Source organism: Somniosus microcephalus, chromosome 11 (genome assembly GCF_052327205.1).
Source record: "Somniosus microcephalus isolate GS21.2 chromosome 11, FLI_Smic_1.0, whole genome shotgun sequence".
In the NCBI taxonomy this organism is placed as follows: Eukaryota; Metazoa; Chordata; class Chondrichthyes; order Squaliformes; family Somniosidae; genus Somniosus; species Somniosus microcephalus.
Window position 1 is genome coordinate 208274516 of NC_140997.1, and position 15924 is coordinate 208290439.

General features: G+C 46.7%; 1 pseudogene; it reads left to right on the forward strand.

Moving 5' to 3' along the window:
• The first annotated feature begins 473 nt into the window (after nucleotides 1-473).
• LOC147111166 (uncharacterized) lies at nucleotides 474-1656 on the forward strand (annotated as a pseudogene).
• Nucleotides 1657-15924: the final 14268 nt, after the last annotated feature.

Below are 15924 nucleotides of genomic sequence, written 5' to 3' on the forward strand. Positions count from 1 at the left end.
CCTGATTGCCTCTCACTTCCCCCTCCTCCAAATCCCGATCTCCGGCCGTCCCCACGCCCTCCTGCTGCTGGTTTTCCCACCCGGTAGCTGGCCAGCCTGTCGGCCCATCGTGCCTGTGCCAGCTCTTTGAAAGAGCTATCCATTTAGTCCCACTCTTTCACTGCAAATTATTCCTTTTCAAGTATGTATCCAATTCCCTTTTGAGAGTTACTACTGATTCTGTTTCCACCACCCTTTCAGGGAGTGCACTCCAGATCATAACAGCCCGCTGAGTGAAAAAATTCTCCTCATCTCCCCTCTGGTTCTTTTGCTAATTAATTGCTTATGCAATGTGATGAATCTGTCTCATAGTCACCCTCACAGAATGCCCTGCATCCATCACCTTCACTTACAGGTCTGGTTTTCGCCCCTTGTAGGAGAAGAGAGCAGAAAACGCAAGGGAGAGGGACAGGACTGGAGATGGGCTGCTACAAATGGTCCAGCTAACAGATGCAGAGGAGGACGCCCTGGAGATAAGTGGTATATCTGTGTCCTTCTCCGTCGGAGATGGGGAGACAGGGAACTTGCAGATAGCTGGTGACAGAATCACAAATACCTCTGACACACACATGCTGACTTTATTTTATCAAGACTGAGTATGGTGATTGTCAAGATTGTGACTTTGCCACGACTAAATCATATCACTTTCTTTTGTCTTCCAGGGCCTTTGCACATACAGCATGTGTCGCAGGACATCCGTGAGGACAATTCCTCAGAGGACCTCATTCCTTCTGAGTGTGCACCGACACAGGACCTACAGCCATGCAGCAGCAGAAATACTCGCACTTCAGTGGGTCCACTGAGAGAGTTACATGTAGTTGGGTTTTCACTTGATGATTCACACCACAAAAATGAGCACAAGCAGACACTGGTGTCAGGGACAGCTGTGGAGAGAACTCTCCAAGCTCTGCTCAGCTGGATGCAGATGCTGAACCCCTGGGGCTATCATTGAGAAGGAGAATGCTAGAGGTGCATTAGCAACCTAGCCAGGTACTGACAGACGTGCCACGCACACTCTCCACAATAGCGGAGTGGATAGAGGAGTCCAACTCGATCGCTAGTGGATTGGTGACGCAGGGAATTGCGAGAATGTTTGTCATGGAGAGAGTGGCCGCCTCCCTGGAGCTTCAAGCATGGCTCTCAAATGAGTCCATGCAGGCCATGACCACGGTCGCGCAGGAGGTATCTGCCACCTTAAACAGGATGACAGATACGGTATCTGTGGCCTTACGATGCGTCACTGATCTCCACCAAGCTGGTCTGCAGCAGAGTGGTAGGAGTGATGTGGTGCTGGCCCAGGAGAGGGAAGATGGTGAAAGGGGAGCTGGAAGTGGGGACTCTGCTCAAAGCGCTTCCACTTCTCAACCGTTGCCACCCACCCTCCCCCACCAATACCTGACACACTACCTCGTCTCCATGGCCGAGTCTGCCCCTGCACAGGTGCAGGTGGAGCAGTCTTTGGTGGGGCCTTCAGGGGCTCCAAAACCCAGAGGGTGTAGGCCAAAAGCATCTCAGCAGTCAGGGCAGGGATCTGAGCAGCCTGCCTCTACCTCTGCTGAAGCCACACGGGATGCACCACACCGAAGCGATAACAAGCGTAAGTTCAAGAAATTGTAATTCACTAAGGGTACGCATATGGGTGTTTGATAAAAAGTTATGTTGTTAAGTTTCCTTTTTTCATAATGCCACGTAAAATGTATTGATTAGCGCCACTTCCACGTCTTGCCCATTATTGCGTCCCGAGTGCCAATTCGCCCTTTCACTTGTTTCATGAAGAATGTCAATACATGACGGTACCCATTGGATGGATGTGCAATGGTGGATGAGTGGCTGAAGGACTGTTTAGTGCAAAGCAGTGGGGTGGGGGGTGGGGGTCTCCTGGTGGTGGGAGCGGACCGCAGGATTTAATTTCTTAAGTTTCACACTGGGTGAACCTGCGCGATATTAAAGCATCCCTGACATTCCTGGGCAGCAATGTAAGCGGCTGGTCTAGCATTGGGTGCCCTATCTTCATCTTCATCCTCCTCTTCATCTTCATCTGAAGATGAGCGATGAGCCCCTTCCTCCTCCTCCACCTGCAATCCTCTCTGCTGTACAATGCTGTGCAGGACGTAGCACGCCACTATCACTCAGGACGGATATTTTCTCCGTCTTTCTGCAAACTTATTTATTTATCTTTCTGATAAATTTGGGTGGGGGAGGGGTTCATTTCTTTCACTCCTAAAGGCAAGTTTGCTTCTAAAGAGCCTCAAATACAGTGTTTAATGGCGGTGGTGGCATAAAATGAAGAAGATATGCCAGGTAAACCAGCTGCTCCTGGTTGTTGGGTACGTTCCATGTGCCCAAAGCTGTTCCACTATCCTACAGATGGTGTAGACGAGGGCATCCAACCTGTTGACACTGAACCCTGACCACCCAGACTCTCAAAGCTTAGGCGACTCCAACATTTTTGAATCCCATTATACGGTCACTTACCTTTAAGTGGTCACATCCCTTTACTTTTGAGCAATAAGGGCTACATGCTCAAGATATTCAGTGGGATGCTCTTTGGCTTGCTCCCTGCGCAAGGCTCCAGCTGCACAGAGAGCAGACATCAATGAGGTTCATGAGATGGCCTTGCAGCACGACCAGCTCGTCACTCTGCCAATGCAGGATTTAGGCCTTGCATAGCAGAACCAGCGGATTTTTATGTTGCGGTTTCCTTAGCTTATAATTAGGGCTTGGTATCAGTGTGTGCCCATGTACTTAGGTCAGATGATGATGGGCTCTGAAGTGCTGGACGAGCGGGCTGTTTCTCGTTCCTTCGACATTGTGAGGTCAATTTTAACCCCCACCCCAATTCGGCAGAAACAGGGCGGGGGTGGGGCAGTTAAACTAGAGTGAGGACTTACCCACTGTGTTCCTGCCCTGAACTGGCTGACTGCAATTTTAAATTGCAGGCGACAAGGACACCCGTCAGAAGTCGCAGTGGTCCTTCTTTAAATATGCTATGTAGCAGATTGCTATTTTTACCTGAGTGGGGGAAGCTTCCTTGCCAGGCCAAAGCTGCCAGGAGCTTGATAAGGCAAATATCAGTGATGTTGGTTGAGGGACAAATGTTGGCCAGGACACCAGGAGGACTCCCCTGCTCTTTTTCGGATTGTGCCGAGAGATCTTTTACACCCAGGGTCATAATGGCACAGAAGGAGGCCATTCGGCCCATCGAGTCCGTGCCGGCTCTCTGCAGAGCAATCCAGTCGATCCCATTCCCAGTCCCATGCCCATCTGAGAGGGCAGACAGGGCCTTGGTTTAACGTCTCATCTGAAAGACCGCACTGCCGACAGTGCAGCCCTCCTTCACTACTTCATTGAAATGCCAACCTAGATTATGTGCTCAAGTTTCTGCAGTGACCCTTGAATGCATGACATTCTGACTTGCGGCAAGAGTGCTACAACTGAGCCGAGGCTGACACCTAACAAGCCAATGCAGTATAAATAAAATATTGCTCAGTAACAATACACTCCTTGCAGTAAGAGAGTATTGAGATACCATCTACTCAGTACAAAGTGGTTTGAATGAATCATTTAAAATGCAGTAGTTTGTCATCTTAAGTATTAGATTATATAAAATATTAAAATAATAACCCTCATAATTTATAAAAATTTTTACAGTCGCTTTTTTTACCTGTCACAACATGCGTATGGGTTATACAATGGTTTTCATCAACATGATTAAGTACATATACCTGTACCACAGCTCAGTGGTGTGTGTCTCCCTCAGTTAGTCAGTCAATTTTACAAACCTCTATTTAGGCCTAAATAAAATGAACCCTGGGCTGAATGACCCTGTTTACATTGCTACCTTTTGTTTTGTCAATACAGGTAGACTATCCTTTATCCGAAAACCTCGGGACCAGCCGTGTTTCGGATTTCAGAAGGTATTTTATAAGACTGGGAAATTTGTCAGGGGTGGGGGTCGGCGGGGGTCGGGGTCGGCGGGGGGGTCGGCGGGGGGGTCGGGGTCGGCGGGGGTCGGCGTCGGCGGGGGGGTCGGCGGGGGGTCGGCGTCGGCGGGGGGTCAGCGGGGCTCGGGGTCGTGCGCACGACTTACGCTGAATGAAAAATCTTTCGGCTTTCAGAAGATTTCGGTTTTCGGAAGTGCGGATGAAGGATACACTATCCCTTATCCGAAAGGGTGGGGGTCGGGGGGGGGGAGAAAAGAATATCGGACAGGCCGCTGCAGCTATCGGACGGGCCACTGTATTGTTGGGTTCACTCTCCCGGTATACCTCCTTCACACTGCCCGGCTCGGCCTGCAATCTCCTACCCAGGAGGGAACTCAGTGACCCTCTGCCCTGCTCAGCGTAAGTCGTGCGCCACTCTGGTCATGTCGTGCGCACGACTTACGCTGAACGAAAAAACTTTCGGTTTTTAGAGGGTTTCGGTTTTCGGAAGTTCGGATAAAGGATGGTCTACCTGTAATAAGTTGGTATTTGGGTTACATTCCGTAAATGAAATGTACGTAAAACAAATGAGAAGATCAGATTATGAAACAGGAGGCTGTTTTACTTGTGCTTCAAAAGTATTTCATTGGCTGTAAAATGCTTTGGGGCATCCTGAGATTGTGAATATAAATGCAAATCTTTCATTTTTTCCCTTAATTACGTCTTCCCACACTGCTTCTGTATCCCTCTATTCCCTTCTCTTTCATGTATGTATCAAGCCTCCCCTTAAATGGGTAACTGCGATGTGCTTCAAGCGCTCCATGGAGTAGGCAAAAGGTTATCATCATTGCAAATAGATCTGATTGGGGCCCGGTCATGATTGTCGTTCCAAAGGGAACTGCATTGGGACAATTGCTCTTCATTGTTTTCCAAAATGATTTGGATGAGAGCATTAACGGAACTATTCCTAAACTCACAGATGATACGAAAATGTTTCCATGTGTGGTAAATGTTCTTCAATGTGGACAAATGCAGTGTAATGCAGGTATGTTAATATCATGCAGGGGCAGCTGTTAAAGGTTAAAGGTGATAAGGTCAAGATAGAGACCTGGGGATAAGTGTTCAGAATTCATGAAAAGTGCACAAGCAATGAGGCGGCTCTAGGGAAAGCAAATAGGCTTTTAGATAGTTTTGCTAGGATGACAAATTGGATTTTAGATTGTATAGCTGAAATCATCGAGTATACAAAGAGGACTATACTTGTGCTATATAATGCTTTGGTACATCATCACATGGAGTACTGTGTACCATTTTGGACCCCACTCATGGTGAAGTGTACTGAGGCTCTGGAGAAGATGCAGAGGAGGACAGCCAGAATGATATCTAACTTTAAGGCTCTTAGTTATCAGGATAGGCTCGAAGAGTTAGGGCTAATTACTTTGGGAAAAATGGATTCTTTGAGGGGATATGATTAAGCTTTTTTATGGATTCACTATAGTCATTTAAAAGGGAACTCGAGGGAAGAGACATTTCCACATATAAAGGGTCATTTGCTGGTTAGCTGGGATTTTTAGGAGTTGTGGTTTACAGTGGTGTCCCAGAGCCTTGACTGACTTCTTTATTATTTGTTCTTGGGATGTGGTTGATGCGGGCAAGGCTGCAATTATTGCCCATCCCTAATTGGCTGAAGAAGGTAGTGGTTGGCCTTTAGGGAATTAGAGGAGAATTTCCTAAACTGGCTGCAGTTTTTTTCCTCTGGGTTTTTGCCTCTCCCAGGAGATTGCATGCTTAGCGGGTGATCCTATGATGTATGTGGTTGGCCTGAAGGGCCCGGTGGACTTTTCCTGTCGTTCTTTTCATATGTTTGCATAAATGCAAGTCAGTGTTGTTGAAGGAAAATATTGGGAATGAGAGGACACATCTGAGTATAATCCTGCTCTGAGTGAAAGGTCCCCATTTCCTGGACTCTTAAAGTGCATGCGAGGGTGTGTTGTATAATAAACATGGTGTGATTTTACTGGACCTCTTATCTATGGTGTGACCTTACCACAAATGCTCCTATTTATTCTGTCAGTGGCTGAATGCAGGAATAAATGTTTAGGTTTACACCAGCATTGCTTCTATAATAACAGATACAGCTGCTGGTGGGCCGCTCATCGAACTGTGGAAAGTATTTTCATGGATTATTTCCCACATCTGTGGTACGAGTTTAGTACACTGTCTGACTAGTGCGTAATGTGAAAACTATTTCCTTGATTAGCAATGAGCTGATAACTCATAAGAGTGATTTACAGACAGCAGCTCTGTACACCACTTTACTTCGACCACAGCTTTACTGAACTATAGGACGCAGGTTTGATGAGAAATTGGAAGATTTATTTCCCCCCCCCCCGAGAGTGGATGCGCAGAGCTTCCAGCACAATCAATCGGTGCTGGATCGATTAACTCCTTCAGAAAGAAAAGAAAGAAGAAAGAAATGCATTTGTATCGCGCCTTTCACAACCACTGGACGTCTCAAAGCACTTTACAGCCAATGAAGTACTTTTTTGGAGGGTAGTCACTGTTGTAATTGTGGGAAACGCAGCAGCCAATTGGCGCACAGCAAGCTCCCACAAACAGCAATGGGATGATGACCAGATAATCTGTTTTTGTTATGTTGGTTGAAGGATAAATATTGGCCAGGACACCGGAGACAAATAGTTGTCTGGTTGGGAATGATTATCAGGATAAATGCAGATGGAAATGATCAAATGCTCCACAAGATACAATGCTCTCGGTACTGCTAGGGCAGAGGCTTGGGAGAAGGGGACCTGTGGACAACAGCCAGCCATAGAGACATAGAGATGAATAAAAATTCTAGTGTTTAATTTGATTACCTATTGAAGATCAGGTGGTATTTATGGAGGTTTCTTTTCCCTATGAAGAGTCTATGATTGGGGTATATTGTACATGTTGTCTATAGAAAGAGTGGGTCTAATGGGTAAATGCACCCAGAATTGCTGTGGAGGTTCTTTCGATCGTCTGCATTAACTGGTGAAAGATTGGTGGAAGCCCTGGTTACGCCGCATAAGCTCACTATTTTCATTTTCAAAGTAACAAATGTAATATTTAAGTATCCAGCCTTTGGTGCATTATTAATTTACTGGCCAGAGAGTCTGTATAAGACCACTGCATTACAAACATAAAAGCCCAATTAAAACATCAAAATAATCAACTCTCACTTGTACTGGATATAAATAACTGTTGGAAGGTCGGTCCAGTTGGAAAAAGATTTGGTATAAAGTAGATTTTAAAATGCTTCTTTCAATCCATTTCTCTCAATTACTGAGTACTATTGAGTTCCAAATGGATTTCTTTCTATGTGTGATATGCACTCACAAATAATCCATTGCCAAGACAGACATGCCACTGACAGATTTCAACACTCCAAGATGCCAATGTCGTTACTATTAATGTCATAAGCCTGGATTTTCCTCTGCTGGCAGTACCTCTACCTCCTGAATACTTGGTCCATTTTCCACTAGCTTAGAACATTCAAATGACAGCCTGGCTATGAGTGTCTACCAGTGTCGACCAGAATACCACAACTGCCCGTGGTAAGAAGAAAGTTTTAATTCTGCCCATGGAGCGTAATAGGGATAGGTTACAAACACAGAAAATACTTTGTTCCATCTTCACTCAAATGCAAGTGGAAAACATGGCTGAACCTGCGTGCCGCTACAGACAGGGGCCGAGAGTATCTGCTTACCAGCGCAATTTGCCTGAAATCAGCCAAACCAGCGTAAAAGATCGAGGACTTTTAAGCGCAAGTTACGTTGAGTATAATTCGAGTTCCTGCGATCTGTGACGCTGGTTTAAAAAACATTGCGCTGGAAGCTGGCCCCGCCCACAAAACTGGCCATGTCCCAGATCGAAATAATGAGCATGGCGAGTTTCAGCCGATTGTGAGCGTTGGAGAAGGCTTTTCAAATTAAGCTAAATTTTTAGCGCACAGGCACTAGTAGGCACCTTTAAAAAAAAATTAAATATTAAAAAATATTTAATTTACTAAGAAACTGACTAGCACACACCAATGAAGCTACTAAATGGTTCAGTATAGTTTTTTAAAAGTCATTTTCAGTTATTGTAAATCAGGTTACTCACAGGTGGTGGTCGAGACACACAATTAAAAATGCTTATTTTTTGTGATAAACTGTTTTAATAAAACGGCACAGTGTTACCACTCTTAAATACACCAATGAATATTTTTAATGCAAGGGGAAAAAAAGAAACAATTACTGTAATGTATATACCTTTAAGGGGGGAACTACTTTTTACAGCTCATGTATACTATAGTACCGGCAGTGACCACACCTGTACATAGCACTGAGTAGTAATCTGTACAGGCAGTTCCAGTGTGAGCCACGTTGAGTAAACACCTGTTGTACCGTTCTCCTGCAGTCTGTGTCTTATTATACACGGACACAACATTGGCGACGAGGCAAGTTCGAACCTACCTGCAACTCTGCATCACCTCCCAGGGATTCGTTCCTGGAGATCAGTGGATTGGAGGTCAAGGCCAGAGACTCGGGCGTCGACCACGGGCAACCGCCCAGTCATCCAGCAGAGACTCGAGAATTGCGGGGGAGGCTGTCAAGAGCCAGGCTTGGCTTTCCAGTCGAGGTGGTCCAGCGAAACGGGCTGGCAACAGGTAGTGCGCAGACCCTTCCCGGACAGTGGCAGGCTAGAGCCCGACCGAGCGGCACAGCAAAGGGCCGAGCAGCGTCGACGGGGGAAAGAGAGAGAGGGCAGAGCACACAGGGCGCAGCCGGTGTTCAGGGGCCGAGCAGCGTCAAAGAGAGGGAGAGAGAGATGCGCAGAAACCCGCGAGGCACCGCCATTGCCACGAGGACCGCCGAGAGCGGCATTGGCAGCAGCGCAGGAGAAGCGTGCGAAACCTACAGGGCGCCGCCATTGCCACGAGAACCGCCGGGAGCGGCGTTGGCAGCAGCGGGGGAGGAAGGAATGCGCGGGAGATGCCATTTTAAGCCATTGGGAGACGCCATTTTAAACCACACCCAAAATGCCGAAGAGTGGCAGTATCACCGCATTTGACAATGAAGTCGAAGATTGGACTACATATGTTGAACGAATACTGCAAGGCAAATGAGGTGTCAGATGACAAGAAAGCGTCGGTATTGTTAAATTTAATGGGTGCAAAGACGTATGGTTTATTACGAAATCTAGTAACCCCAACGAAGCCAATGGAAAAGAGCTTTGAAGACATAGTAACGATACTACAGGAACATTTAAACCCCACACCGCTGCTGATAGCAGAAAGATTCAAGTTCCACAAACGGAACCAGCATAAGGATGAAAGCAATGCTGATTATTTAACAGAACTGTGCAAACTATCGAAACACTGCCAGTTTGGAGCGGGACTGGCAGATAACTTAAGGGACAAGTTTGTGTGTGGGCTTCAAAGTGAAGGAACCCAGAAACGGCTTTCATCTGAAAAGGACCTTACGCTGGAAAAGGCTTTCAGCATTGCGGTATCATATGAAGCAGCAGCACGGGGCGTTGCAGAGATACAACAGAGACCGCAAGAATATGGCACAAACGAAATGTCATATAGAACAGAGAAGTGCTATCGCTGCGGCAGAACAACACACGACCAGAATGATTGCTGATTCAAAGACAAAGTGTGCAGACAGTGTGGAAAAGTAGAACACATAGCACGAGTCTGCAGGTCGGGAAAGAAAACCAGCAATAAGAAACCTACCAAAGAAAAGTACAAGACGGTACATAAGATGACGGAGAATAGTTCAGATGAACAAAAGAGTGATAACGACTCCGAAAGCAGGGAACTGAGTTGTCTGAAACTACATAATGTGATCACAACGGAAGATCACCGAACCATTTGGGTCACTCTCAAGATAGCAGGAGTCCAGGTAAAGATGGAATTGGACACAGGATCAGCCCTAACAGTCATAAACCGATGGGACTACGAGTGGCTATTCTCACACATACCCTTGAGAGACACAAAAATTATTTTGAAGACGTACACGGGGCAAAAAGTCTACCCCAAAGGAAAAATAAGGGTGACCGTTATATATAACGGTAAGGAAACACCAAAACTAGACCTGTATGTATTACAAGATGGAGGACCACCATTACTGGGACGTGAATGGATCCGGAAAATACAACTGGATTGGCATCCCATACAGGCACTGACTGTGGCTGACAAAAAGGATGACGACGTCACACCTGGGCGACTGTCAAAGATCCTAACTGATGCGAAAGAAGTGTTCCAGCAACGACTCGGAACACTAAAAGGCATGACAGCGATGATTAAAATTGAAGAAAACGCAAGCCCAAAATTTTCTAAGGCCAGACCAGTACCTTATGCAATCCGCCCAGCCGTCGAAGCAGAGCTGGAGAGCCTGGAACGTTCAGGTGTACTGTCCAAGGTAGACTGGAGCGAGTGGGCTACACCCATCGTCACTGTGATGAAAAAGTCGTTGAGCAGCACGCCTGGGGAACCAAGGAAGGTTCGCATCTGTGGGGACTTTAAGGTAACAGTGAACCCGGTCGTTCACACCGTACAATATCCACTTCTGCGGATTGAAGAAATTTTCGCCTCGCTATCTGGAGGGAAACGCTTCACTAAGATTGATCTGGCCCAGGCGTATCTGCAAATGGAGGTAGAAGAAGCATCAAAAAAATACCTCACAATCAACACCCATAAAGGTCTCTACCAATACAACCGGCTAGTATTCGGGGTAGCATCAGCTCCGGCTATTTGGCAGAGGGCAATGGAACAAGTCCTGCAAGGGATCCCAGGGACCCAGTGTTATTTGGACGACATCCTGGTCACGGGCGAAAATGACAGTGATCACCTTGCCAACCTGGAGCAGGTGCTCACTAGATTGCAGGAATATGGGCTCCGAGCTAACCGCCCCAAACGCGAGTTTTTTAGAAAACAGATCTCGTATTGTGGCCACGTTATCGATAAAGAGGGGTTACATAAGTCCCCAGAGAAGATTGAGGCAGTAGTCAAGGCTCCAGCACCAGAAAATGTGTCACAACTGAGGTCGTTCCTTGGGCTGGTAAACTACTACCATAAGTTCTTGCCAAATTTGTCTACAATACTACACCCACTGAACACCCTACTGCAAACTGGGGTACCATGGAAGTGGAGTGACGAATGTAGACACGCTTTCCAGAAGAGCAAAACACTAATCACATCGAAAGAGGTATTGGCCCATTACGGCATTGGAGCGGTGCTGTCGCACAAATTCTCGGACGGCTCAGAGAGGCCAATAGCCTTTGTGTCACGATCACTAACCTCAGCCGAGCGTAACTACGCCCAGATTGACAGGGAAGCCCTCAGCCTAGTGTGGGGAGTGAAAAAGTTCAATCATTATCTGCACGGGCAGGAATTCACCTTGCTGACTGATCACCAGCCTCTTGTCTCCATTTTTAATCCGAAGAAGGGCGTTCCGGTGATGACTGCGCAACGACTACAAAGATGGTCACTTTTTCTAGGGGTGCACCACTATGAGATTGAATATAAGGGCACGAAACAGCATGGAAATGCTGATGGGCTATCACGCCTGCCACTGCCTACTGCGGAGGAAGCACCAGCAGTGGATCCTGTCGAAATATTCCATTCGACTATAGTTGAATACCTACCGGTAACTAATGCTTGTATCGAAAAGGAAACCCGAAATGACCCGACACTGTCTCGGGTATATGATTTGACGGTGAAGGGATGGCCAGCACATGGCGACTCACTGTTGCCAGCATTCTCGACAAGGAGAGAACAGCTGTCAGTGTGCCGGGGGACCTTGATGTGTGGACCCCGAGTGGTAATTCCACCCAAGTTAAGGGATAGAGTGCTCAATGAGCTTCATGAGGGTCATCTGGGAGGGATAAAAATGAAGAGCCTAGCCAGGGCTTATGTGTGGTGGCCGGGAATCGATAAACAAATCGAGGACCTGACTAAGAGCTGCTCAGGATGCCAGAGAGCCCAAAATGCACCACCACAGGCCCCTCTACACCCATGGGAGTTGTCCTCATCTCCATGGCAACGGGTGCATATTGATTTTGCTGGTCCATTCATGGACTCAATGTTTTTAATAGCCGTGGATGCTCACTCGAAATGGCCTGAGGTCATCAAAATGTCCTCCACCACCACGGAGAAAACTATTGCAGTCCTACGGACCATTTTTGCCAGGAATGGCTTGCCAGAACAGATTTGCTCTGACAACGGACAATAGTTTGTGTCCGAAGAGTTCCGGAGGTTCTTGAAAAAGAATGGGGTAAGGCATTACACATCCGCCCCATATCATCCAGCCACAAATGGATTGGCTGAGAGGTTCGTACAAACCTTTAAGAAGGCAATAAAGGCTATGTACAATGATAACATTCCGCTGCAGCACAAGGTGGACAATTTCCTTTTCGCCTACCGGAATGCGACACATGCAGTCACCAACCAGGCCCCAGCCATGATGTTCTTTAACCGAAGGTTAAGATCTCACCTGGATTTGCTCAGACCAAACGTACGAAGAGATGTTGAGAGTAAGCAATTCCAGCACATCCATGAGAAGCCGACAAGGAGCTTCAATGTAGGGCAACCAGTCTTGGCCCGCGACTACCGAACAGAAAAATGCCAGCCAGGAACGATATGCACACGGCAGGGCCCACTAATGTACACAGTGGACGTTGGGGAGAGCATCGTGAGACGCCATGCTGACCAGATCCTAGAGTCACAGGAACAAGTCAACCCCATGCCTCGCCCATACGTACCTGGTGATGAACCCGACGTACAGGTCGCATCTACCCCAGAAACAGTAGCATCGGAAGCTGATGAACCAACTGACGACAGGGGGCCAGAATCGCCTCTGCACCAAGAGCAAGACACTCGGGAAAGGCGCTATCCAGAAAGGATCAGGAAGCCTCCCCAAAGACTGAATATATAAATAGACTATTTTCAGCTAATGTTGCATGTTAAAAGTGTTAATTATAATTAGTTTGATATTTAATTGTTAAATGAGTGTTATGGTACTGTTAATCTAAAAGGGGAGGAATTGTAATGTATATACCTTTAAGGGGGGAACTACTTTTTACAGCTCATGTATACTGTAGTACCGGCAGTGACCACACCTGTATATAGCACTGAGTAGTAATCTGTGCAGGCAGTTCCAGTGTGAGCCACGTTGAGTAAACACCTGTTATACCGTTTCTCCTGCAGTCTGTGTCTTATTATACACGGACACAACAATTACGTTCTGTTATGCTGCCCAATTGTGCTGGTTCATGGAAGATTTTATGGCCGGAATTTTGCCTACCTGGGCAGATCCGGTGCGGGCGGGTCATGGTGGCTCATGACCCCGCAGCTGGCTCCATCCCACTGTTGAAAATTAACTTACCTTAATGGGGCCTATTAAGCCCGCCCAGCGCGTTACCCGGCCTGATGAGATGGAGCGGGTCTGGTGACGTCATTCCTGACACATTTTCAACCAGAGTCTTTAAAGGGACCATGGTCACATGACATTTGATGTTTAATCTACCATATTGCTGTCAGTGCACGACAGCATTGGAGTGCTACAAACACTGACAATGACTGCACAGAGGCAGAGGGCTGTACCCAGGTTCTCCGATGACTCCCTCCATATGCTTATGGTTGCACATTGCAGAGGAGGTCACAAGCAGGGATGTGGTCAGGAGGGCGTGGGTGCAGTGCCGCAAATGTTTCAATTATCTCATTAGGTCAGGAAACGTTAGTACAAAGCCACACTCAACTTCATCCTGCTGTGCCACTCATCATCACATCCCCATCACTCTGCCTTCCCTACCCTACTCCTGCACATCCTTACTCACACCAACATACCTTGCACCTCCATAGAAACATAGAAACATAGAAGGTAGGAGCAGGAGTATGCCATTCGGCCCCTCGAGCCTGCTCCGCCATTTAGTGAGATCATGGCTGATCATCCAAATTCAGTGCCCTGTTCCTGCTTTCCCCCCATATCCCTTGATCCCTTTAGCCTTAAGAAATATATCTAACTCCTTCTTGAATATATTTAATGAATTGTCCTCAACTACCTTCTGTGGTAGAGAATTCCACAGGTTCACCACTCTCTGGGTGAAGAAATTCCTCCTCATTGCTGTCCTAAATGGCTTACCCCTTATCTTTAGACTGTGACCCCTGGTTCTGGACTCCCCCGCCATCGGGAACATCCTTCCTGCATTTAGTCTGTCTCGTCCTTTAGAATTTTATAAGTTTCAATGAAATCCCCTCTCATTCTTCTAAACTCCAGTGAATATAAGCCCAATCGACACAATCTCTCCTCATACACATTCCTGCCATCCCAGGTATCAGTCTGGTGAATCTTCGCTGCACTCCCTCCATGGCAAGAACATCCTTCTTCAGATAAGGCGACCAAAACAGCACACAATACTCAAGGTGTGGTCTCACCAAGGCCCTGTACAACTGCAGCAACACATCCTTGCTCCTGTACTTGAATCCTCTCACTATGAAGGCCAACATACCATTTGCCTTCTTAACCGCCTGCTGCACCTGCATGCTTACCTTCAGCGACTGGTGCACAAGGACACCCAGGTCTCGTTGCACTTCCCCTTCTCCCAATCTATTGCGGTTCAGATAATAATCTGCCTTCCTGTTTTTGCCACCGAAGTGGATAACCTTGCATTTATCCACATTATACTGCATCTGCCATGCATCTGCCCAATCACGCAACCTGTCCAAATCATACTGGAGTTTCTCTGCATCCTCCTCACAGCACACACGCCCACCCAGCTTTGTGTTGTCAGCAAACTTGGAGATATTACATCTAGCTCCCTCGTCTAGATCATTAATATATATTGTGAATAGCTGGGGTCCTAGCACTGATCCCTGTGGTACCCTACTAGTCACTGCCTGCCACTCGGAAAAATACCTGTTTATTCGAACTCTTTGCTTCCTGTCTGCCAATCAGTTCTCTATCCAAGTCAGTACCTTATCCCCAATCCCATGTGCTTTAACTTTGCACGCTAATCACTCATGCGAGACCTTATCGAAAGCCTTCTGAAAGTCCAAATACACCACATCCACTGGTTCTCCCTTATCTATTCTACCAGTTACATCCTCAAAAGATTCCAGTAGATTAGTCAAGCATGATTTACCTTTTGTAAATCCATGTTGACTTTGTCCGATCCTGTCACTGTTTTCCAAGTGCTCTGCTATTACATCTTTTATAATGGGCTCTAGCATTTTCCCCACTACTGATGTCAGGCTTTCCGGTCTATAATTCCCCGCTTTCTCTCTGCCACCTATTTTAAATAGTGGGGTTACATTAGCTACCCTCCAATCCATGGGAACTGTGCCAGAGTCTATAGAGTTTTGGAAGATGACCAGCAATGCATCTGGTATTTCTCGGGCCACTTCCTTAAGTACCCTAGGATGTAGATTATCAGGCCCTGGGAATTTATCGGCCTTCAATGCCATCAATTTCCCTAACACCATTTCCCTACAAATACTGATTTCATTCAGTTCCTCCCTCTCATTAGACCCTATATTCCCCGACATCTCTGGGAGGTTATTTGTGTCCTCCTTTGTGAAGACAGAACCAAAGTATGTATTTAATTGGTCAGCCATTTCTTTGTTCCCCATTATAAATTCCCCTGATTCTGACTGCAAGGGACCTATGCTTGACTTCACCAATCTTTTTCTCTTCACATATCTATACAAGCTTTTACAGTCAGTTTTTATGTTCCCTGTAAGCTTACTCTCATATTCTATCTCCCCCCTCTTAATTAATCCTTTTGTCCTCCTTTGCTGATTCCTAAACTGCTCCCAATCCTCAGGTTTGCTGCTGTTTCTGGCCAATTTATATGTCCTCTCCTTGGATCTTCTGCTATCCCTAATTTCCCTTGTTAGCCACGGTTGCACCACCTTTTTTGCTTTATTTTTATGCCA